Source organism: Equus przewalskii, chromosome 12 (assembly GCF_037783145.1).
Source record: "Equus przewalskii isolate Varuska chromosome 12, EquPr2, whole genome shotgun sequence".
Classification (NCBI taxonomy): domain Eukaryota; kingdom Metazoa; phylum Chordata; class Mammalia; order Perissodactyla; family Equidae; genus Equus; species Equus przewalskii.
Genome location: NC_091842.1, coordinates 19583850 through 19609931, shown reverse-complemented (window position 1 = coordinate 19609931; position 26082 = coordinate 19583850). Strand labels below are relative to the sequence as shown.

Below are 26082 nucleotides of genomic sequence, written 5' to 3'. Positions count from 1 at the left end.
CCATGGATGGGGCTCGAATGCCTGGCTTGCGGGGTGGGAGCAGGGGCTGGCAGGGCAGACCAGGAGAGGGCACATCCTACAGACTAAAACTGGCTTAAGTGAAATGATCAGTCAGGGCAAGAAGAGTTTGGACTGAAGAGACAAGCACAGCCAGAGGGATTTGTGGCAGCCTATGCTCCTGGCCCCAGCCTCACTGGCAAGCTGTGCTGGCCCCTCTTCCCCCATTAGCTCCCCTCAGAGGAGAGGACAGAAGGCCCCATGATGGCAGTAGGGAAGTTAGTGGGGGTTCCTTGACCAAGCAGGGCAAGAACCTTTCGTAGTAGCTCAGGGGGCACTCAGCTCCTAGCAGGAGAAACTTTTAAAAACCTGGGAACACCCCCAAGCCTAGGTTATCTGGGCTCCCACTTTTTATAGCTTTTATCTCATTTCCTCCTCACAACAATCTGTTGAGGTGGGACCATGTATTCCCCCCATTTTACAGGAGAGGAAACTAAGGTGTGAAAAGTGAGGGAAGGTGCGTAAGGCCATGTCATTATTTCAGTTTAACATATTTGTATATTGAAGCCTACTATTCGTGGGCACTGTGGGGAACATAGAGGTGGGGAGACCTCAGACTTGAACAAGAGTCAAGCTTTCTACCCTGAAGAAGTTTGATTGTGTGTGTGTTATAAACACAAAGGAATTACAGGAGCATATGAAAAGGGCTATCTGTCCAGAGATGTGAGGGAGCTAGGGGCGGGACTAACCATAGGGCAGAAGTTGCTAAAAAGGATGCAGCTCCTCTGCGTCTCCATCTGGGCTTCGGAGAGTGTGGCCACCAGGAGAAGAGGGCCTCGCTAGGCTTGCCTTTGCTCCCTTCTCAGCACTGTCTCCTTCACCCACATTCTCAGCTGGGCACATCTCCATCTTATCCCTGGCTTCCGTCACCTTGGATACCTCCCTCTCACCTCAGAGCCCTCACCCCTCCTGTCCCCCTTACCCTGCTCTGCTTCTCACAGCACATATCGCCACTAACTGAATATTTGCGTGTTTACCACCTGTCTCTAGCTGCCCCTTGTGCACAGTCGCATTAACGTCCACTCCACCAGGGAAGGGGCTTGGTCTCCTATACTTGCTGCTGTCTCCCAGCAACCAAAACAATGACTTGCATATAGTAGTGCTCAGTTTGCTCAATGCGTGGAACGAAGTCAATCTCCCGCCTCTTCCATCTGTTTCCAGATCAGTCCCCAGGCTGGATAGATGGGGCAAAATTGGGTACAGTGTCCCCCACTGGGCTCCAGCTGCACAATCCCGTGGGTTCACAGACACCCCCACTCTCCCACCCCTCCCTCCGTGAGACAGGTGAGGAGAAGGCTGACTAGGGATCAGAGACCTGGGGGCAGGTTCAGCCCTCACTCTCCCCTGCCCTCCAAGGGCTGCAAAGGCCTTCGCTTGCCCTGGGGCTGTGAGTCTGCAGGAAAGGTGCACCCTGGAGGCTCGCAGAAGAGTTGAATTTGGCCTACTCAGTTTTTTAGTTTTGGGGGTTTTTAAAAACGGAATTAATTCCCACATTTAAAAATCAGTACATTTCACATAAAAATCCAAATTTCCACCTTCTTTGGAAAATCCACAGATGTGGCAACATGACCCAAATTTTCACAAGACAACAACTGTTTGGGCAGTCGGTTCCTTCTGGAGAGGGGCACTGGCTCTCCAGTTTGTCATAGTCCCTATCACTCTTATTTTGTCCCCAGCCGTGAGGCTGATTTCAGTATATCAATGATCTTTCACAGTTGATGTTCCAACAGCTGTTTATCTGTAGGTATTGGTTCTGTACCCCTTGGTCTATGTCCCCCAGGGTCAGAGTAATAACTCTGAGAATGATGTCTTCTGACATAGTTACAGACTGAGTATTTACCACGTGCCAGGCACTGTTCCACGGGTCTGCATGTAGTAATTCCTTGCACCTTCATGACAACATGCATATTATTATTATCTCGAGGATAGAGAAAGTCACTTGTCACACAGCTTACTAGTGACAGAGCTGGATTCAAACCCAGGCACGCCAACTTCAGAGCCACCAGGGTTCCTAACCATGACATTCACATTGGCTCATGTGTGTCTGGGACCACAGGATAAGCCCCTCAGCCCTGCCATTCTCTTCCTCATCTTGCTCCAGCAGCTGGAGAGAGAAGTTGCAAAGGGCAAGTCACTCCTGTTGGGACCAAGCCATTCTCCAGGAACAGTTTGGAGGCAGAGGGTGCTCTGACTGTAGGTAACAGTGTGCTGTCCTGTTGCTTACCGTCAGCTGGCACAGTGGCCATAAAGGAGACCCTCCTGGCAGGGGAACTCCTAGAAGGATGAGGATGAACCCCTGTGCCTTTCATAGACAACCCACCATGCTTTCCTTGGCCACAGCTCACCAGCCTCCCACGTGGGCCCTTCATACAGGCCCTTGTGCACTGAGGCCCAGGTTGCCGCAAGAGCAGTAAGGTCCTGGAGGTGGACCTTGGTCCAAACCCTGCTCCATCCTTACTGCCGGTGTGGTCTTGGGCAACTCACTTTGCCTCTTGGAGACTCGGCTTCCTCTTCTTTGGGAAGGGGATGAGCCTTGGTTCCCAAGGGATAGGAGGGCTAAATGAGATGATCCAAGAATTCAGAACTGACCAAGCCAGCCCTGATGGCCTGGTGGTTAAAGTTCGGTGTGCTCTGCTTCGGTGGCCCAGGTTCGATTCCTGAGCATGGAACTACACCACTCATCTGTCATTGGCCATGCTGCGGCTGCAGCTCACATGCAAGAACTAGAAGGACTTGCAACTACGATTGGGGAGGGGGGCAAAAAAAGAGAGAGAAAGATTGGCAGCAGATGTTAGCTCAGGATGAATCTTTCCCAGAAAAAAAAATTATTATTACTGTCAAAAAAAAAATCAGAACTGACCAACTCTAGCCAGGTCTGCCTCACTCTTCCTTGTCAGAGCACACAGCCCTTGGCCTGGTGGACAGCAGAGCCAGGAGTCTGGAAACCATGTCCTGAGACATATCGGGAGTATGTAACCTGGGAGGACTTGGGGTCACAACCAGACACTCCAACCCTGTGCTCTATGATGAGGATGCTTTCAGGGCGGGAGGCAAAGGTGGAGAAGTTGGAGCCAGAGGAGGCTGCTCATGTCACCACCCAAGGTGCCCTCCTACCAGGACAGCTGTCTAACCACAGGCAGGGGAGGCTGCCAGATGCCACCAGGAAAGGATGAGGCCTTCTTCCCTGGAGATGTGCATGATTACAGGGTGTATTGGGGGCTGCTTTTCAGGAATGTGGTCCTCAAATGTGGGACAAGAGCTGGGTCCGAGGACCTGCCTCTGAGAGTTTGGGATTCCAGGATCAGTCACTCCCCTGCTCAAGAACCTGCAGTAGCTTCCTAGGATTTCTCACATAAAGTCCTACCCTCCTGGTGCCTTCTAACCACCACATTCCCTAAGGCTCAGAACCAAATCCTTCCTTTATGTTCCCTTCCTCAAAAATCTCATGTTAGCTGCCCAGCCCTGCTCTGTGCTTGAGGCCTTGATCTTTCTCTCCGTTTGCCTAATAGATCTTTTCAATTCAAAGTCACTGCCCCGTTTCACGTGATACCTGATCATCCTGCTCCTCAAGGCCTCTGCACCCCCTTAGCCCGTAGGTCCTCAGGCCTCCAGCGCCTCTGCTGAGTCTAGCCCCACCCCAGGCCACTGTAGCCTCCTGACTCTTATTCCTGAATTACTGCAGGACTGCCCCATTCCTGAAAGCACCACTGTGTTCACCCTCAGAATGCCTCCATGGTCCTCATTATCAATAGAGAGTCGGGTTTTTTAAATTTTTGGAAATTACAGACTTTTATATTTCTTAAAAGTCAAAATAACTTTTATTAAGCTATAGAAAATCATATGTAATTGGGCAAATAAAATAAATTTATATATTAAGTAAATGTATATATATTAAAAAAATAATAAAATATATGTATACTGTTTTGTAACCAAATACTGCATTAAGGTGTGATTTGGAATTAGTCAACAACCTTTCTCAGTTTCCTCATCTGCAAAATGACATGGTCAGATCATACGTTCTCCAACCACAGGCGTCTGACTCTCTGGATAACTTTTGTGTATATTTGGACTGTTTGAGGAAGATACATAAGTGCCTGGAGACAACAGTCGCTTCTAGGAAGGAGGACTGAGGATCTGGGGTAAGAGAGAGACAATTTTGTAAGCTTTTGTTCTGTTTGATGATTTCCAATTAAAAAACACACTTGTAAACAGTAAATGGTTAGAGTATAAGATTGGGAATGGAGACTGTGGGATTAAAACAATATGTTGATTTTTTTTTCAGGTCTGTAGTGATCCAAGTCACACTAAGTCAAATTCCACTGATTTCCTACCCATATGTGACACATATACGAACCTTCTGGAGATGACCCCATCACCCCTGGGAACAAATGCTTAAGGATGGGAAAGGAGGTTGAAGACAGATGGAGGAGAGTATTATATTGTCACATACATTAAAATACCTAAAAATTCAGTAAGCTCTCAAAACACTTGAAGCCTGATTCTGCCATTAGCATACCCCAAGGAACCTCCACTCCACAGTCCAACAGTCCACTCCAAACTCCCGGAGGCCTGGCCCCGTCCAAAGCCAACATTTCTGCTTCCCTGCACAGCGCTGTCTCTCACGCAGCACCAAGTGCTCAATCCCAACGCTCTCCCAACACAGTAAGGACTGTCTTTCTTCTGGGCCTTTCACCAAGCCCTGACTCCCTCCACCTCCTCTAGACAACCACCCCTTCTCTCCACTTAGGTAAGTCTTATCTGTCTTCAGGGTCCTGCTCAAATGCCAACCAACTTAAGTCCAGGCCCTGATGTTAACTTCCAGCAATTAAATGTTTTCAGCTTATACTTTCATTCGCATTAAGGTGTTTGTTTCTCTTAATACCTCTGAGAGGCAGGTATTATTGCCCTCTTTTGACTCATTCAGACAGTCAGATAACGTGTTCTGAGCACAGAGCAACTGTCAGACCTTGGGATCTGGGGTCTCGGATTTGCACTCCAGGTCTGGGGCTTTCCGCCTTCAAAATCCAGCTAAATCCTACCTCTTTCTTCCCTGACTACAATGTCTCCTAGCTAACTGCCCTCACCTTTGTCCTGGATTCCCAAGTTTTACTCACCATCTTTGTCACATCTGGGTACCCTCTGTACTGTTATTTGATATTTTTCTTCAATTTGACTCATTTTTCTTAACTGAAAGAAACATATCTAAGAAGGAAACTCAATGTCAGTGTGATAAATAGAAAATTTCTTTTTCTTTTTTTTTTTCTGAGGAAGATTAGCCCTGAGCTAACATCCACCAATCCTCCTCTTTTTGCTGAGGAAGACTGGCCCTGAGCTAACATCTGTGCCCATCTTCCTCTACTTTATACGTGGGACGCCTACCACAGCGTGGCGTGCCAAGCGGTGCCATGTCCGCACCCGGGATCCGAACCGGTGAACCCCGGGCTGCTGAAGCAGAACGTGCACACTTAACCGCTGCACCACCGGGCCAGCCCAGAAAATTTCTTGTTATAAATTATAAATATAAAAATAAATACAATGCAATATTAACTCAAAATGTTCGAAGACCTAAATTTAAGACATAAAATTGTAAAACTTTTAGAAGAAAAATAGGAGTAAATCTTCAAGACCTTGGATTTGGCAATGGTTTCTTAGATATGATACCAAAATTAAAAGCAACAAAAGAAAAAAAAGAAAAAAGTAGGTAAATTGGACTTCATAAAAATTTTAAAATTTTGTACATCAAAAGAAACTGTCAAGAAAGTGAAGTCAACCCACAGAATGGGAGGAAATATTAGGAAAGCATATATCTGATAAGGGACTTGTATCCAGAGTATATAAAGAACTGTTACAGTTCAACAGGAAAGACATATAACCCAGTTAAAAAATGGGCAAAGAACTTGCATGGACATTTCTTCAAAGAAGATATACAAGTGACCAAGAAATACATGAAAAGATGTTAGTCGTGAGGGAAATGCAAATCAAAACCACAAGGTGATACCACTTCACACCCACTAGGATGGTTATGGTAATGATAATTTTTTAAAACCTGAAAATAAACCGTGTTATAAGGATGTGGAGAAATTGGAACCCTTGTACCTTGCTGGTGGGAACGTAAAGTGGTGCAGCCACCTGGAAAACAACTTAGCAGTTCCTCGAAAAGTCAGACAGAATTACCACGTGACCCAGCAATTCCAGACGTATACCCAAGAGAAATGAAAACATATGTCCGTACAAAAACCTGTACACAAATGTTCATAGCAGCATATTCATAATTCTCAAAAAGTGGAAACAACCCAAATGTCCATCAACTTGAATGGGTAAATAAAATGTGGAGTGTATGCATATAATGGAATATTGTGAAATTATGAATGTTAGGTACTTTTGCCACAATTAAAAAATACAATCAATATTATGTTAATAAATGCCACTATATATTTTTGCCTAATTAAGGTGAAAGCTCTGGGTCTAAGGGGCTTGTTTTGTGTGTAGGTGTGAGAAAGAGAGAGAGTGAGAGAGACAGAGACAGAGACACAGAGAGAGCGGAGAGGTGTTAAAGGCCTGGCACCAAGCTGAGACTCTCCCGTGGGTGGAATCAAAAGGAGATTGAAGGAATCTTCAGGAGATTTTCGTGAAGGAGAATGAGAAGGAGCACCTTTCGTGTGGTGCTATCTCAGTTTTCTGGCAGAGACAGGCCAAGATCACCTGGGGACCACGTGGGCCTCAGGTGTGGGTGCCAGTGCGGTTTATGTCCTGCACAAAGGTGCTGGCTATGGGAACAGATATGGTTGCATTTTAAGCCAGGCTTAATCCAAAAGCCAAAGGCTGTGGTGCAGGGGCCTCTTCTGCCCAGAGGAGGGGCCCTTCCAAAGTTTGTCTGCCCTGAGGGGCACCTGTCTATAAATCGCCCAAAGGCACCATAGATTTGCAGCCCTTCTCTATATTGGGGGAAACCTGGTAGCAAAAGGGTATGAACTCGAAAGTCAATCAGACTTTGTCGCAATTCTTGTTTCCACCATATTCCAGCTGCGAGACCTTGTTCTAATTATTGGACTTTCTCTAAATCTCCATTTCCTCATCTGTAAAACGGGGAAAACATCTACTCATGAGAGTGTGAAGATTAGATGAGGCGTGTGAGCATGTTGACCATTAACTTTCTTCCCTCCTTTCTTCCCCTGTTTCTCCCATTAATTAGCATCATCTTTCATCTCTGGCTTAAATACATGTGTTTTTTGCACTAGAAAAGTAATACAACCATATTAAAGAAAATATTAAAAAATTAAATCACCCATTTTTCATCTGCTCCTAGTTCAACCATTTTGCATGTTATTGTATTTCCTTCCTATATTTCTACTAAGCTTTTTTTTTTCAAACATAGTTGTAAATTTTTGTTGCTCCAATGGCTGTATGTAAAGTTCCTTCCACATATATATCATGTTTTGCTGAGTCATTTCCCTGTTGTTGAATATTTACACTACCTCAATTTTTTGCTCTTATAAATAAAACTTGAATGAATATCTCTGAGAATATATGGCTCCCAAATTTTGACTGTTTTCTTAAAGCACAGTCCCAGTAATAGAAATATTGGGTCAAATCTATGAGTGTTTCCCTGGCTTTGGCAGTGCATAATGTTGTAATTAGTTGTGACTCTAAATACTGGATGGACAGCCCATATCTGTCCATCTTGTCTAAAGGATATGAGGAGAGATTTGATTACATGCCTTGCTGAAATCCGTATAAACTAGATCTAGATAATTTCCTTGGTCTATGAACCTAGTAACCTTATAACCATAGAAAATAGTTGCTACTTCATAGGGTGGATGTGAGGATTAAATGTGTTAGTGCCTGACAGCTTTTAGACCAGGGTCCCACATGAGCGATCATTCAGTCACTGTCACTGCCTATTCTTGTTTTCACTGTATAAATGACGCAAAAGTCATCTGGTTCTTTGTGGGCTCCTAGTGACCACCACTTTCCTTATTGGGGTCTTCAGGGTTGAGTTTTGTAAGGTTATTATCATTGACTAATGGCTTCTGACTGCTAAGAGGTTCTTTTTTGCTTGGTACATTTGTTTATTTCCAAATACAGGTTTATAAGAAGAACTATGAGGTCAAAGCTGTGCAGCCTTTCTCTAATACGGAGGCCTCGGATATTAAAAAGACACCTTTAAGTGGGTACCAGAGGGTGATGAGGGAATCTGGCAGTTGTGTTTGTTTGCTTCTTTATTTATACATTGCTTGGTTTCAAAAAGGACTTGAGGCATTTATAGACCCACATAATATACAACAGGTGCCTGGCATCTGGTAAGACTCCTGGCCGCTAAATGCTGGCCAATATTACTGATAGTAGTGGTAGGAGAGTATCATTAACAAGATAAAAACTAAAATGGCAAGGGGCAAATGAGAACATGAATCCAGGGTTGGTGCACAAAACATAGGGTCTAAAGTTCTGTTTATACAGTTGCTAAAAGTGCCCTTACAGATTTGCTGAGCTTTTTAGAGGCCCAAGCTAATACTGGTTTCATAATTCACCTGAGGCTTGGGAGAAAGTTCTGTGAGTCCTCATCAAGATGACATTTTGTGATGCAGAGGGCCATGTCTTCAAACTCATCCCCTAATTCTGGATCCAGTCCAACACAGAGACAGATGGGCAAAGCCTCAGTGGGGTACGACCCAGAGCATGGCTGCCATAAATTCAGCCAGTCATGCTTTTAAAGCCACTGTTACAAATCACACATCCCAGCTAGGAACAATTCTAGTAAGGGGATTAGCTACAACATGTATCTTTCTGCTCTGTGGGGTTGGTATACAGTATTTCTTCCTTGACAGCTCCAGGGGCTATTAACAAACAATGAAACATGGTGGCCCTAGAAATACCCAACTGATAAGAAGATAGTTTTGTTTCACACTGAAAGGGGGACAGTATTTGGAGGTTTTGTTGTTTTTCTGGTTTTTCACCCTTGAGATCTGACCACAAGGTTGAGAGCAAACCTGCCTTGTACAGGCACAATCAAGCTCTTCTGGCTTCCAGCTGTTCTATCTCCAGGTCATCTGTCCAGCCTCCTCCCCTTTTTCTCATTGGTCTAGGGCCTATAACCCCAAAGGGCTTGGAGGTGACCTTCCTTCCATTGTAACCAACATCTTTTGTGCCAACCATTTTACGTGAGTTATTTTAGTTTTTGCCATAACTCTGGAAGGTGTTTATTGTGGCCCCTATTTTATGCTGAAGAAATAGAAGTTCAGAAATATATGAAAGGGGTCACCCTGCTAGTAAAGACTTAAAATTTAATGCAGTCCTGTAGGGCTCGAGGCCCTTCTCATCTCCACACCATGCCATCTTACTCATAAAGCATCCTTTTGATGGTCTAATTTAGAATTCCAATTGAGTTAAACGTCAAGTTTCCTGGCCTTTGGTTTGTATGATTAATATCTTTCCGTTTTTTTGAAAATTGGGACTTCATTTGTCCATATTCAGTCTTTTGTGTCTCTTCTCCAAGGAGTCAGGCGGCTTGGAGCACTCGTTGGCAAATTTTCTCATTTTACTTGTGCAAGTCAGATCAGAAGATGAGGGTTGATTCAAAGCAGCGAGATACTTTCTTAAAATTTCATACCTCCAATGTTAAGATTTCCACTTCCTCTTACTAGCGTTTGTTATTTAAAAAAAAAAATCTCATAATGCAAATAAAAACAACCATGAAATACTATTTAACCTAAGAGGTTATCGAACATAAATAGTCTGGTTATGTACTATGTGGAGAAGCAGGCACTCTCAGATATTACTGGTAAGAGTGTTTCTCTGCACTGCCTCTGTGGAGGAAGGAAAATTTGGCTACACTGACCAAAATTCAAAATGTCCACACCCTTTGACCCAAGTCCACTTCTAGCTCCTACAGGCATGGTGGCACATGCGCACAGAGGTGTGCGCACAGTGCTATGCGTGAGAATGTTGTTTCTATAGCAAAAGACTGAAAATAACCTACATGTCCACCAATAGGGGAGTTGATTAAATAAATTATGGCATATCCATATAACGGAATACTCAGCAACTGTGAAAATAAATGAAGCAGATATGTACAAACTGACATGAAACCTTCTCCGAAATATGTTGTTATGTGAAAAAAACAAATATCTACAATGTGCTAGCATTTTTATGTTTTTCTAAAAGGAGATGTTTGCATATGTGTATACTCTCTTGAGAAAGATACACAAGAAAGTGGTAACAGTGCTCACCTCAGGTGATGATGACAGGGGATGGGGCGGAGGCAGGAGGGCAGCTTGCTTTTCATTTTTATCTTTTTACACTATTTGCATTTATTTTCAAAATATAAAAAGAAGTTAAAAAGAAAACTGTAGAGGGTCGGCCCCGTGGCCGAGTGGTTAAGTTCGTGCGCTCTGCTTTGGTGGCCCAGGGTTTCGCCAGTTCGGATCCTGGGTGCGGACATGGCACCGCTCATCAAGCCATGCTGAGGCGGCGTGCCACATGCCACAACTAGAAGGACCCACAACTAAAATATACACAACTATGTACTGGGGGCTTTGGAGAGAGGAAGGAAAAATAAAATCTTAAAAAATGTAAAAGAAATCTCGTTAGAAAACACCTGCCCTGTATTGTAGGGCCACAATGTTCCTTGCTAGAGAAAGTGTGTATGGTCTTTGATCCAGGGCAGCCTCACTCCTCTATGTGCCCTTGGGGACATTCTGGGAGATATTCAGTGCCCTGTTCTGACTGACCAGTCCTGACTAAACCACTGACTTGTGGAGTGATCTTGGAGGAACCTCACATTTTCTCGGTATTAGGGTACAGAAACCATAAGATAGACAATGTCTTGCCCTCTCCAAGTTTAAGCCAGGCAGAAGGAGCAGCGTGGCCAAGGGCATGGAGGTGAGAAAGTCTGGGCCCACCAACTCCAGTTCCTCATCTCCCATCACCCCCACCCCTTTCACTCACAGCTTCCACACCCACATTCTTCTTGGCTGCTCTCTTGCATGACTGTCTAGTTGCTAATTCCTTAGGGAATGAAAGGAAGAAAGGACAGCCTGACTGTGTTCTCCAGGCCTCCACAAACTCTAAGGACCTTTAGTACTAAACATTGGAGCTGAGTAGAAAGTGCCCAGAATGACCTGAGTAGTGGAAGCAGGAAGAAATGGCCAGTCAGACTGGCCTCTGAGGTTTCCACAGGTTGTGTGAAAGGTCAAGTTGGATGGTGATCATTTTCACACATAAAAACATGGTTTTAGGGGCCGGCCCGGTGGCGCAGCGGTTAAGTGTGCACGTTCCGCTTCGGCGGCCCACGGTTCGCTGGTTCAGATCCCGGGTGCGGACGTGGCACCGCTTGGCACGCCATGCTGTGGTAGGCGTTCCACAAATAAAGTGGAGGAAGATGGGCACAGATGTTAGCTCAGGGCGAGTCTTCCTCAGCGAAAAGAGGAGGATTGGCAGCAGATGTTAGCTCAGGACTAATCTTCCTCAAAAAAACCCCAAAAAACAAAAAAAGCCACGGTTTTATTTTATCCTTAAAACATACACTCAGTGCCTTTTTCTTTTGGATGTCTGCAACTTGCTTCTTTTTAAGGTCACAAGATCCTTTTCTTTAAGCAGTGATGTCCACTCTGTGGCAGCGCCGTTCATTATTTTGATCCTGTTGTGGGATTAGGTGATTCTACACAGCCTCCCCACCTCTGGACTAATCAGGAATCCATGGCTGGGGCAGCACCATGGCTTTTGATGCTTTAGTTTGGAATTCCCAGAAAAAGTTTCTAAAATCAGAGCTGCAGTGTGGAGGAGAGGAGAAGGCACACTCCCTGAAACCAGAGGGTCTGGAGTTCACATCAGATGCTGACATACACTCAAACCCCAGATCTTCATCCATAAAATGGGAAGAATAATAAAATGGGAGTAATAATAACACTCCCTTCACAGACTTGCCCGAAGGTCATAGAGATAGGTATGTAAGGGATCTAGCATGAAGAAGGCCCTCAATAAACAGCAGCTCTCACCGTCATTTCTTTCGTGTTCCTCATTCTCACGTCACAAAACTGACCCTCCCGCCACAGTCCTTTTTTACCAGGTAGCAGTGAAAACAATCGCGGTAACTACCACTTACTGAGCACTTATTTTGCCTCAGGAACTCTTCTGAGTGCGTTACATGTGTTAGTTCATTGAATCCTACAGCAGACCCTTGAGGTTACATACGGTTACTTTACAGATAAGCAAGCAGAGGCACAGAGGGGTTAAACAACCTGTCTGAGGTCGCTCAGCATCTTAGCCCAGCTGGGATACAAACGCAGGCGGTAGGGCTCTGCCCTCTTGATCTAGGCACCAGAATCATTAAAACGTTCCCCAGGGTGAACACAAGACAACTGAGCCCTTCTCAGGGAGAAAGTGAGCGAATCCCTCCAGGTATGGATTTAGCGTCCTGGAGCCGAAAGGGTTATTCCCACGGAGACGCCAGTACCCCGGGCTCCTAGAGAGGCCCCGTCGTGGGCGGGAGGAAGATGCATTTCCGGCCTGGGTCGGGAGGCCGGGAGTCCGACCGGCTCGCTCCAGGCTCGGGGCGCTCGGGCCCCGCTCGGCCCCCGCCTCCCTGCGGGGAGGAGGGGAAGGGTTCCCCCAAAGGCATCCCTGCCTCCTGAATTCCAGAAAGGGTGGACTGATTGCTGAGGAGGGGAGGGCCGGCCCGCGCAACCAGGGGCGCCCGGGGTGGGGGTGGGGTTGCCCCCGGGGTGTCTCTGAACTTGGCCAGCCGGTGGCTTCTGGTCCTCGTCCCCCAGGCTGATCGGGGGAGGCCCGAGGCGGGCGGGCGTTTCTTCGGGACGGACCTGCAGTTTGGTCCCCGGCCGAGGCCCCCTGCCTCCCTTCCCTGAGACCTCCAACCCTCCAGAGCCCGGGGAGAGAGCCCCCGCTCATTTCTCCCCCTCCCGAGAGCTGGCCTGTCCACCTCGTCCTTAATCTTCACCACCGCCGTGATCAGTGGGCGGCATCATCTCCATTTTACAGGCCACTTGCTTATAAAGTCAGTTTTATAAACGGTCTTATCTGACGCTCAGCCGGCCAGTAGGGGAGGTAGGACTGCCCTTGCTGGTTAGGCCCTTAGGCTTGTTCCCTCTTCCGTGTTGGGGTGATGTCTAGATCACAAGCTAACTTCTCCAACTCAGCAGGCCTAAACCAACCTGGCAGGCCTTTCTCTTTCTGTCAAGAGAGATGGTTCATTCTCAGAAAGGTTGGGACCTCTGTTATCTTTTCTCCTGCCCTCCCCTCCACTTTCCACATCCTTTCCTTACCATCTTTTTAGTCTTCCTCTTTTTCAGTCCAGTCTATCTTTCCAGTCCCACTGCCACCATCTTTTAACCTCATTGTCACAAACCTGTGTTACTGCAGTAATCTGCAGTCCTGACTACTTCCCCTGGTATTTCAAAGGCTTGCCACGCCACTCCGCCAGCCCCCAAATCCTTGTATTAAACCATCCCCCTGTTCAAAGAACCCTTGTAGTCTATAAAACTAAAGCTGTCTATAAGCTCAAGGTAAAACTCTAGCATGGCATTCAAGGCCATCTTTCTAACTTAATCTCTCTTAGTTCCTAAGGAGAGTTTACAGACTGGTAGCTACAACTGGAAAATCTGTTTCAACTGGCCAGTAGAGTTTCTTTTTAAAATTTGTCTTGACATTTTCTTTAAAATCAGGAGATTTCATTAAAAAAACAAACAGATTTCCAGCCTTCGATACATCAGCAGAGCTGGAAACAGCCTATGTTCTTGCATTCAGCAACTGGTTGAAGTGAGAAGTGGCTGACCCTTTTCCATAGGGCTGTGTCCCCCAGTTCACCTTGGTTCCCTCCATTCCATAGTACGCCCTGTCTCTAAGCCTGAGGATCAGCGGTGTGCTTGCATTGACATCTCTCCTATAGTAGAGAAACAGAGAGGCAGCCTCAGAGAACAGAGAGCAGAGGCTTTACACAGTCCTGAAAGCCAGAAGCCCTTTACAGACCTCTCAACCTGAAGCGTCTGCTGAAAATTCAGCCGAAGCTACATCTAGGACCCAGCTGTGTCCATATGACCTTGTGCATGAAACCCAACCTGATTCTGATTCTGAATTCCAAGCTCCAGAATAACAACAGTGGTTAACATGTACTGAGGCACTCTCTGAGCCAAGCACTGCCAAGTACTTCCTACCCAGGGCCTCCTTCCAGCCTCACCAGCACAGAGGAGCCAATACTGTGAGTATGTCCTCTTTGCAGATGAGAAGGCTGAGGCTCCAGTGCCTGAGTAACCCTCCTAAGGCCACATAGTAACAGGCTGAGCCAGGAGTTCAAGTCCGCATGGGCTGATTGAAAGGCTCCCGCACTTAGCACTGTGCTCCTTCCAAACTTAGAGGCTGCAGTAGTACCATTGAACTGCACACTTAAAAATGGTTAAGATGGATTATAACATTAAAGATAAAGGGAAAGAAAACATCAAATATAAATATAATCTAATCATTTGAACCACAAACAGCACAAGATGGAGTAAGTTGTGACAATAACAACTTAGAAGGGGAAGAGGATAGGGATGAAATTGTCTTAGTCAAAGGAAATAAGAGGCCATCAGAAAATGGACTATTACATCTATGAGATTTTTTATTCAAACCTCATGATAACCACTAAACAAATAATCAGAACAGACACACAAATTATAAGTAAAGGGAAAACTAAGAAAACCATCGTAGAGAACTACCAAACTGAATTGGTAGTCTGAAATACATGGGACGAGAAACAGGGGAAAAGGAGAAGAACCAGAAGACAAGTGATAAAATGGCAGCATTAAGCCCTCGTATATCAGTAATCACTCTAAATGTAAATGGATTGAACTCTCCAATCAAAAGACACAGAGTGGTGGGATGGATTAAAAAACAAGACCCAACAATATGCTGCCTCTACGAAACACATCTCAGTTCTAAAGACAAACTCAGGCTCAGAGTGAAGGGATGGAAGATGATACTCCAAGCTAACAGCAAACAAAAGAAAGCAGGTGTTGCCATACTTACATCAGACAAAGTAGACCTCAAGATAAAAAAGGCAATGAGAGACAAAGAGGGGCAGTATATAATGATAAAAGGGACACTTCACGAAGAAGACAGAACACTTATAAATATATATACACCCCACACAGGAAAACCAAAGTACACAAAGCAACTATTAACAAACCTAAAAGGAGATATTAACAACAACACAATAACAGTAGGGGACCTTAACACCCCACTTATATCAATGGATAGATCATCCAGACAGAAAGCCAACAAGGAAATAGTGGATTTAAGTGAAAAACTAGACCAGATGGACTTAATAGATATATGTAGAACACTCCATCCAAAAACAGCAGAATACACATTCTTCTCAAGTGCACATGGGACGTTCTCAAGGACAGACCACACACTGGGGAACCAGGCAAGCCTCAATAAATTTAAGAAGACTGAAATCACATCAAGCATCTTTTCTGACTATAATGCTATGAAACTAGAAATCAACTACAAGAAAAAAGCTGGGAAAATGACAAATATGTGGAGACTAAACAACATGCTACTGAACAACCAATGGATCATTGAAGAAATTAAAGGAGAAATAAAAAAACATCTGGAGACAAACGAAAATGAAAATACACCATACCAACTCATATGGGATGCAGCAAAAGTGGTCTTAAGGGGGAAATTCATAGCAATACAGGCCCACCTTAACAAATAAGAAAAATCTCAAATAAGCAATCTTAAACTACACCTAACAGAATTAGAGAAAGAAGAACAAACAAAGTCCAAAGTCAGAAGGAGGGAAATAATAAAAATTAGAGCAGAAATAAATGAAATTGAAATAACCAAAAACAGTAGAAAGGATCAATGAAACAAAGAACCGGTTCTTTGAGAAGACAAACAAAATTGACAAACTTACATAGCTCAACTCACTAAGAAAAAAAGAGAGAAGAGGGGCTGGCCCCGTGGCCGAGTGGTTAAGTTCGCGCACTCCGCTGCAGGCAGCCCAGTGCTTCGTTGGTTCGAATCCTGGGCGCGGACATGGCACTGCTCATCAAACCACGCTGAGGCAGCGTCCCACATGCCACAACTAGAAGGACCCACAACGAAGAATATACAACTATGTACTGGGGGGCTTTGGGGAGAAAAAGGAAAAAAATAAAATCTTTAAAAAAAAAAAAAAAAGAGAAGACTCAAATAAGTAAAATTAGAAAGGAAAGAGGATAAATTACAATGGATGCCACAGAAATACAAAGAGAATACTATGAAAAACTATATGCCAACAAATTGGACAATCTAAAAGAAATGGATAATTTCTTAGACTCATACAACCTCCCAAAACCGAATGAAGAAGAAAGAGAATCTGAATAGACCAATCACAAGTACGCAGATTGAAACAGTAATCAAAAACCTCCCCAAAAATAAAGTCCAGGACCAGATGGCTTCTCTGGAGAATTCTACCAAACATTCAAAGAAGATTTAATGCCTATCCTTCTCAAACTATTATAAAAAATTGAGGAAGATGGAACACTTCCTAACACATTCTATGAGGGCAACATCACCCTGATACCAAAGCCAGACAAAGAAAGAAAATTACAGGCCAATATCGCTGATGAACATAGATGCAAAAATGCTCAACAAAATATTGGCAAACCGAATATCGTAAAATATTAAAAAGATCATACACCATGATCAAGTGGGATTTATACTAGGGACAGAGGGATGGTTCAATATCCGCAAATCAATCAGTGTGATACATCACATTAACAAAAGGAGGAACAAAAACCACATGATCATCTCAATAGATGCAGTGAAAGCATCTGACAATCTAACATCCATTTACAATAAAAACTCTCAATAAAATAGGTATAGAAGCGGGGCTGGCCCCATGGCCAAGTGGTTAAGTTCATGCGCTCTGCTTCAGTGGCCCAGGGTTTCACCGGTTCGAATCCTGGGCGTGGACATGGCATTGATCATCAGGCCATGCTGAGGTGGTGTCCCACATGCCACGACTGGAAGGACCCACAACTAAAAATACGCAACTATGTACCAGGGGGCTTTGGGGAGAAAAAGGAAAAATAAAATCTTTAAAAGAAAAAAAAAAGGTATAGAAGGAAAGTACCTCAACATAATAAAGGCCATATATGACAAACCCACAGCCAACATCATACTCAATGGGGAAAAACTGAAAGCCATCCCTCTGAGAACAGGAATAAGACAAGAATGCCCACTCTTGTCACTCTTATTCAACATAGTACTGGAGGTTTGAGCCAGAGCAATTAGGCAAGAGAAAGAAATAAAAGGAATCCAAATAGGGAGTGAGGAAGTGAAACTCTTGCTGTTTGCAGATGACATGATACTATGTATAGAAAACCCTAAGGAATCCATCAGAAAACTATTAGAAATAATCAACAACTACAGCAAAGTTGCAGGGTACACAATCAACTTTCAAAAACCAGTCGTATTTCTATACTCTAATAATGAACTAACAGAAAGAGAACTCAAGAATACAATACCATTTACAATCACAACAAAAAGAATAAAATATCTAGGAATAAATTTAACCAAGGAGGTGAAAGACCTACACAATGAAAACTATAAGACAGTATTGAAAGAAATCAATGATGACATAAAGAAATGGAAAGATATTCCATGTACATTGATTGGAAGAATAAATATAGTTAAAATGTCCACACGACCTAAAGCAATCTACAGGTTCAATGCAATCCCAATCAGAATCCCAATGACATTCTTCATGGAAACAGAACAAAGAATTCTAAAGTTCACAGGGGGCAACAAAAGACCCTGAATAGCAAATGCAATCCTGAGAAAAAAGAACAAAGCTGGAGGCATCACAACCCCTGACTTCAACATGTACTACAAAGCCATAGTAATCAAAACAGCAGGATACTGGTACAAAAACAGACACACAGATCAATGGAACAGAACTGAAAGCCCAGAAGTAAAGCCACACATCTACGGACAGCTAAAGGACGTAGGAGCTAAGAACATACAGTGGAGAAAGGAAAGTCTCTTCAATAAATGGTGTTGGGAAAACTGGACAGCCACATGCAAAAGAATAAAAGTAGACCATTATCTTTCACTATACACAAAAATTAATCAAGACAGATCAAAGACTTGAAGATAAGACCTGAAACCATAAAACTCCTAGAAGAAAATATAGTCAGTACACCCTTTGACATCGGTCTTAGAAGGATCTTTTCGAATACCATGTCTACTCGGGCAAGGGAAACAAAAGAAAAAATAAACAAGTGGGACTTCATCAGACTAAAGAGCTTCTGGAAGGCAAAGGAAACCAGGAACAAAATGAAAAGACGACTCACCAACTGGGAGAAAATATCTGCAAATCATATATCTGACAATGGGTTAATCTCCACAATATATAAAGAACTCACACAACTCAACAACAAAAAAACCAAACAACCCGATAAAAAAATGGGCAGAGGATATGAACAGATATTCTTCCAAAGAAGATATACAGATGGCCAAGAGGCACATGAAAAGATGTTCAGCATCACTAATCATCAGGGAAATACACATCAAAATTACACTAAGATATCACCTCACCCCTGTTAGAATGGCTATAATCACCAAGACAAAAAATGACAAATGTTGGAGAGGGTATGGAGAAAAAGAAACCCTCATACACTGCTGGTGGGAATGCAAACTGGTGCAGCCACTATAGAAAACAGTATGGAGATTTCTCAAAAAATTAAAAGTAGAAATACCATATGACCTACCTATTCCACTACTGGATATTTATCCAAAGAACTTGAAATAACAATTCAAAGAGACTCATGCACCCCTCTGTTCACTGCAGCATTATTCACAATAGCCAAGATGTGGAAGCAACCCAAGTGCCCATCAACTGATAATGGATAAAGAAGATGTATACGGGTATACATATATACATACACACACACAATGGACTCAGCCATAAGAAAAGACAAAATCGTCTCATTTACAACCACATGGATGGACCTTGAGGGTATAATGTTAAGTGAAATAAGCCAGACAGAGAAAGATGAACACTGTATGATTTCACTCATATGTGGAAGATAAAATAACGCACACACAAAGAGAACAGTTAAGTCGTTACCAGAGGGGAAGTGGGTTAGGAGGTGGGCACAAGGGCTGAAGGGGCACATATATATGGTGACTGACAAAAAATAATGTACGACTGAAAGTTCACGACGTTATAAACTATTGCGACCTCAATAAAATTAAAATTTAATGCTTACGATGGTAAACTTTGTGTTACGTGTATTTTAACTCAATTTTTAAAAAGCAAACAAAAAAAAATCTAAGGCTGAAGAGGGACATTGGGCAGGACCCTGGGGGGCACTCAGCTGTCAGCTTATTCTGGTTCTGCGTTATATGCCAAGTAGTGAACCTAAAGTAAATGCCAATCCATAACTCCTCGTCACTAATTTTTTCTCACATCCTTCTTTAACTACCTACCTAAGGAATTAAAACATATATCTTCAGAACCAATAAACTCTTTAAAAGTCCAAAGAGAAAACTTCAGATTTTTTTTTTTTTAAGTCAAACTGACAGTGTGGCTTCAAACTCTTGAGTAACAAACTTGTATTCACAGGAGGAAATCACAAGAGGGAGAAGTAGCTTCTCCACATCAGGGCAGAGAGGGGAAGCAATAATTAATTGCACCTACTGTGTGCCAGGAACTGACAGCTGCTGTCATATTTTATCTTACTGAATCCTTCAAATATGAAAGTATTATCATCCTATTGTGCAGAAGAGGGAAGTGAAGCTTTAAAATGTTATGTAATTTTGCAAAAGTTAAGCTGATACTGAGAGCTAGAGCTTGGATCAGAAACCAGTCCTGGTCATCAAAAAGGCGTCTGGAGTTCATCCTCCCTTCCGTGTCTCTCTGGAACGGTCCAGTTAACTTCTGAATTATGAATCCATCACCCTAGTCCCTCACTGCCCAAATGTCATTCTAGACTTCTCTCTTCTTGTACTCCAGAGGTTTTTTAAAATGACTTGTAGGAGAAAAAAAGGCCTCTTTTTCTCCCTTGCCTCCTAGCTATGTATCTGTCAGGTTTACAAAACAGTCTTTTCAAACTTTCCCTCTATATTACAAAAGTACCCAGCACATAATATGTCCATTCATTCATTCATTCAATAAATACTTATTGATGGCTTACTCTGGGTTCTTCTAGGCACTGTAGATACAGTTGTGAACAAAACAGATAAGACCTAAAACAGGGGCTGGCCCCGTGGCTGAGTGGTGAAGTTCATGCGCTCCGCTTTGGTGACCCAGGGTTTCACCGGTTCGGATCCTGGGCGCAGACATGTCACCGCTCATGAGGCCACGCTGAGGCGGCATCCCACATGGCACAACCAGAAGGACCCACAACTAAAATATACAACTATGTACTGGCGGGGCTTTGGGGAGGAGAAGAAGAAGAAGAAGAAGAAGAAAGAAGAAGATGGGCAACAGATGTTAGCGCAGGTGCCAATCTTTAAAAAAAAAAAAAAAAAATTCCTGCCCTTACAGAGGTTAAAGTCTAAGGAAAGTAGATGAACAAAATAACAAGAAAAAATAAAGCAGGAAAGGGGGCCAGGAAGTCTTGGGTCAGGGAAGGTGCTGAAGTTTTGGACAACAAGGCCAGGGGAGACTTCTCTGAGAAGGCGAACCTTTAGTAAAGTCTTAAAGGAAGGAGATGTGTAACAGCCAACTGCGTGATGCTCCCTCCGAGAGCTCCACCAGGACGAAGACAGCACAGACCATGAGGAAAGCTACTCAAACGCCATCTGCCATCCCTGAAGTAGTCCAGGAGGGAAAAAAATCTCCAAGAGTTGAAGTTGGTTTTGTTCTTCCTGATTTTCCCCTAGCCAGTTTCTCACTTCTCCAATCTCCCACCAGACTCACCTCTATTCTGCCATGATTATCTTTTCCTTCTTTATCCCAATTCCATCCAGGGTAGCCAAGAAACGAGGTGGCAGGTGAGGCAGGTGAGCAGGGGAACCAGCACGCTTCCTTCAATTACATGGAGCTGGGCAAAGTGTAAAGCGGTGGCCAGAGCAGGAGGTGGGCAACCTTGGGGGTGACACACTTGGGGATTCAGGGAGCGTCTGCAGGGGCAGATGGCCAGAACAGCTGCCCAGATCTCCTAAGAGTGAGAGGATGTAAACACACAGAACCTAGGGAAGAAACAAAGGCATGTGTTGATTTGTTTTTGCTTTTGGGTATGATTCTTTTGTTGTGAAGCTTTGTTGAGATAAAATTCACATACCATAAACTCCACTTAAAGTGTACGAGTCTATGCTTTTTAGTCTGGTCACAGAGTTGTGCAACCATCACCATAATTTTAGAACATTTTCATCACCCCCAGAATAAACTTCGTATCTATTAGGAGTCACTTCTTGTTTCCCCTCAATGACCACCAACCCCCCACCCCCCGCCCCACCCCTCCGGCAACCACTAATGGACTTTCTGTCTCCGTAACAGGATTTACTTGGTCTGGACATTTCATATAAGTGGCACATTTTGGTTTTGGCTTTATTTGGCTTTTTTCCCCCCTTTGTTTGGAAGGTGGGTCAGTGACTAATGAAGAATGTTATGAAGAAGTTTAGAAGCTCTTCTGGAGAGGTGAGGGTGAGAGAAAGGAAAAGCAGAAGAGGGAATAAGTGGCTTCTGTTTTATTTTTTATTGCTCTATTTCTGGTTTGTAAGTTACCCCAAATGTTGGCAGGATAGAAATACTAAGTAAAGGAAAGTGGGAAGTGCTACAAATTAAAACTGTCTGCCTTTATTTCTGTGGACAATTTTTAAAATCTGTTTTTATATGTTTATGCCTTCTGTTTGCCAACACTCTGTGAGGGACTGATCATGGAGTCAAGTCAGAAAATGTGGTTCCTCCTCCTACTAGCAGCCTGACTCAGCTGCTTTCAAAGTTTTCTCTTCTGTAAAATGAGGGAGTTAAAGAGTAGAGGATTATTCCACCCTCCCCTGCAGGAGCATCTCCTGAGCTGCAAGCAATCAGCCTTTCCAGCATCTGTTGAGAGTCTCTATTTTATTTTTAGGTGCCATTCTAGACTTTTCCCTCTTTTCCTGGAACTTCTGGATACAGAAAGTGAAGGAGGATGAGCAGATAGCCATGTGAATTGCTTACAATTTGTATAACATGACAAAGATTTACTAAGAATCTTTACACGTTATCAAGGCTGTTTCATAGGTAAGAAGAACTAGAAGGGACCTTAGAAGACATCTAGTTCAAGCCCTTCACACTGAGATGAGGAAATAAGTCTAGAAATAGGATATGACTTGTCCAAGGCCACAAAGCAAGTGAGTGCCAGAGCCAGGGCCCGTTCTGGGCTTCCCGATTCTTAATTCATTTACACTGAGGAAGCCAAAGCCAAGAGAAGCCCAGCACTTCCATAAAGAAGAGGGCCTGTCAGACGGGGCAGGCTCCTTGGAGATCATCTTTTGAGTCTAGTTCCTCTTTTAACACGGATTAGCCGAGGGGCCGGACCTGAGCCAAGATTTCTCGGAATTTACCGGACCTGGACGCAGACCTCCGGGCTTGCACTGCAGCCTGAAGAATAACAGGGGAACATGTGATCGCAGGGATCCCCGGGAACAGAGGCACTTCTTGCGCCGGTCCGGGGCTATTACTCGGGCGGGGCTGAGCTGTCCCGGCCTTGGGGGTTCTCCTCCCCAGGCTGGAGCCTCCAGGTTCTCAGAACCCGGCCAGAGGCAGTCAACTGCTAGGGGCGCCACGCGAGCCCGGGTTGGGGGCGTGGCCCGACAACGGCGAGCCAATCCCAGGCCGCGCCCTGTGTCGGGGCGGGATGTCTGCTCCCGCACCCCGCCCACTTTCCTCTTGGCCCAGGCAAAGCTGCGGGGTGACCTAGGCAACCGCCCTAGCGTAAGGCGCACCTGCTAAATTTGCTGTGTCCCGCGCCTCTTGGCGCAACCGTATGGAAAGCGAAGTCCTTTTTTTTTTTTAACTTTTTAGATTTTAGCTGATTTTTTAAAAATTTGAGTTCATAATAGTTTACATCATTGTGAAATTTCAGTTGTACGTTATTTCTTGTCTGTCACCACATAGGTGCTCCCCTTCACCCCCTGTGCCCACCCCCACCCCCCTTCCCCCGGTAACCACTGAACTGTTCTCTTTGTCCATGTGGTTGTTTATATTCCACATATGAGTGAAATCGTCTGGTGTTTGTCTTTCTCAGTCTGGCTTATTTCGCTTAGCATAATTCCCTTCAGGTCTTTCCATGTTGTGGCAAATGGGATGAATTTGTTTTGTTTTCTGGCTGAGTAGTATTCCATTCTCTATATATACCACATCTTCTTTATCCAATCATCAGTCGATGGGCACTTGGATAGTTTCGTGTCTTGGCTATTGTGAACAGTGCTGCAATGAACATAGGGGTGCGTATGTTACTTTGGATTGTTGATTTCAAGTTGTTTGGGTAGATACCCAGTAGTGGGATAGCTGGGTCATATGGTAGTTCTATGTTTAGTTTTTTGAGGAATCTCCACACTGTTTTCCATAGTGGCTGCACAAGTTTGCATTCCCATCAGCAGTGTATGAGGGTTCCCTTCTCTCCACACGTTCTCCAACATTTATTATTTTTAGTCTTAGTGATAATAGCCATTTTAACAGATGTAAGGTGGTATTTTAGTGTAGTTTTGATTTGCATTTCCCTGATGATTAGTGATGTTGGACATCTTTTCATGTGTTTATTGGCCATCTGTATATCTTCTTTGGAAAACTGTCTGTTCATATCCTCTGCCCATTTTTGGATCAGGCTATTTTTGTTGTTGTTGCTCAGTTGTGTGAGTTCCTAATACATTATGGAGATTAACCCCTTATCGGATGTTGCAAAAATTTTCTCTCAGTTGGTGAGTTGTCTTTCGGTTTTGATTCTAGTTTCTTTTGCCTTGCAGAAGCTCATTAGTCTGATGAACGCCCACTTGTTTATTTTTTCTTCTGTTTCCCTTGTCTGAGAAGAGATGGTATTCAAAAAGATCCTTTTAAGTTCGATGTCAAAGAGTGTACTACCTATATTATCTTGCAGGAGTTTTATGTTTCAGGACTTATCTTCAAGTCTTTGATCCATTTTGAGTTTATTTTTGTGTATGGCATGAGATAATGGTCTACTTTCATTCTTTTGCATGTGGCTGTCCAGTTTTCCCAACACCATTTACTGAAGAGACTGTCTTTTCTCCAGTTGTATGGTCTTGGCACCTTTGTTGAAGATTAGCTGTCCATAGATGTGCAGTTTTATTTCTGGGCTTTCGGTTCTGGTCCGTTGATCTGTGTGCCTGTTTTTGTACCAGTACCATGCCATTTTGATCACTATGGCTTTGTAGTACATTTTGAAGTCAGGGATTGTGATGCTTCCAGCTTTGTTCTTTTTTCTCAGTGTTGCTTTAGCAATTTGGGGTCTTTGCTTGCCTCATATGAGTTTTAGGATTCTTTGCTCTATTTCTGTGAAGAATGTCATTGGGATTCTGATTGGAATTGCATTGAATCTGTAGATTGCTTTGAGTAGTATGGACATTTTAACCACGTTTATTCTTCCAATCCATGTGCATGGAATCTCTTTCCATCTCTTTATGTCATTATCTATTTCTTTCAATAATGTCTTATAGTTTTCATTGTATAAGTTCTTCACCTCCTTAGTTAAATTTATTCCCAGGTACTTTATTGGTTTTTTTTTGTGATTGTAAATGGAATTGTATTCTTGAGTTCTCTTTCTGTTAGTTCATTATTAGAGTATAGAAAAGCAACTGATTTTTGTAAGTTGATTTTGTGTCCTGCAACTTTGCTGTAGTTGTTAATTATTTCTAATAGTTTTCCGATAGATTCTTTAGGGTTTTCTATATATAAGATCATGTCATCTGCAAACAGTGAGAGTTTCACTTCTTCACTCCCTATTTGGATTCCTTTTATTCCTTTCTCTTGCCTAATTGCTCTGGCCAAAACCTCCAGTACTATGTTGAATAAGAGTGGTGGTAGGAGCAAGCCTGGTGGCGCAGCAGTTAAGTTCGCATGTTCCGCTTCAGCAGCCTGGGGTTCCCTGGTGCTGACATGGCACCGCTTGGCAAGCCATGCTGTGGTAGGCGTCCCACATATAAAGTAAAGGAAGATGGGCACAGATGTTAGCTTAGGGCCAGTCTTCCTCAGCAAAAAGAGGAAGATTGGCACAGATGTTAGCTCAGGGACCATCTTCCTCAAGCAAAAAGAGGAAGATTGGCAACAGATGTTAGCTCAGGACCAATCTTCCTCACCAGCAAAAAAACCCCACCAAACTTCTTTTTTTTTTTTCAACAGTTTTATTATTATTATTATTATTTTATTTTGAGGAAGATTAGCCCTGAGCTAACTGCTGCCAATCCTCCTCTTTTTGCTGAGGAAGACTGGCCCTGAGCTAACATCGGTGCCCATCTTCCTCTATATGTGGAATGTCTACCACAGCATGGCTTGCCAAGCGATGCCATGTCCGCACCCGGGATCCAAACCTGCGAACCCCAGGCCACCGAGAAGTGAAACGTGCAAACTTAACCGCTGCACCACCGGGCCGGTCCCTTGGCTGTAGATTTTTATACATGTCTTTTATCAGATGAGGAAGTTCCATTCTATTGAGCTTTTAATTTCAGTTATTGTATTTTTAATTTCTAAAAGTTCTATTTGGTTATTTTCAAATCTGCTTGGTCATTTGGTGATGGTTTTATTTCCTGCTCCTTGCAAATATTTTTCAAGTCTATGTTTTATTTCTTTAAACATAATAATCAGAGACGTTTTATAACTTGAGTGTGATCATTCCAATATATGGATTGCTAGTTGGTTTTTGCTTTCTGTTATTTCTTGTGTGCTGGGATATATCTGACTGTATATTCTCTTTGAAAACTTATTTGAGGGAATTTTTATTTGCTTCCACCAGTTGTCTAAATGCAGATAATCTGCAGCCAGTTTAAACTAAATTTACAGCTTGAGGATTTTTTTTTTTTACCACACAAGTGATGTAATTT

At 43.6% G+C, this 26082-nt stretch overlaps 1 protein-coding gene and 1 long non-coding RNA gene across 3 annotated transcripts in view; one reads left to right on the top strand and one right to left on the bottom strand.

The window, feature by feature from the left end:
- The window catches only part of ZNF629 (zinc finger protein 629), a 60013-nt gene that overhangs the window by 9209 nt on the left and 24722 nt on the right, over positions 1-26082 (bottom strand). The window contains exons 1-2 of one of the 2 annotated variants that reach the window (XM_070567996.1): positions 22599-22818; positions 20966-21237 (exon numbers count right to left, since the gene is read on the bottom strand). The gene's annotated coding sequence lies outside the window, so the exon portion shown is untranslated. Of the gene's footprint in view, positions 1-20965; positions 21238-22598; positions 22819-26082 lie in introns of those variants that run through there. The other variant, XM_070567997.1, reaches the window with a different exon arrangement.
- On the top strand, positions 4020-4905 carry LOC139074874 (uncharacterized). The gene is made up of 2 exons (XR_011524755.1): positions 4020-4196; positions 4340-4905. It is a non-coding gene; the product is annotated as an uncharacterized lncRNA (long non-coding RNA).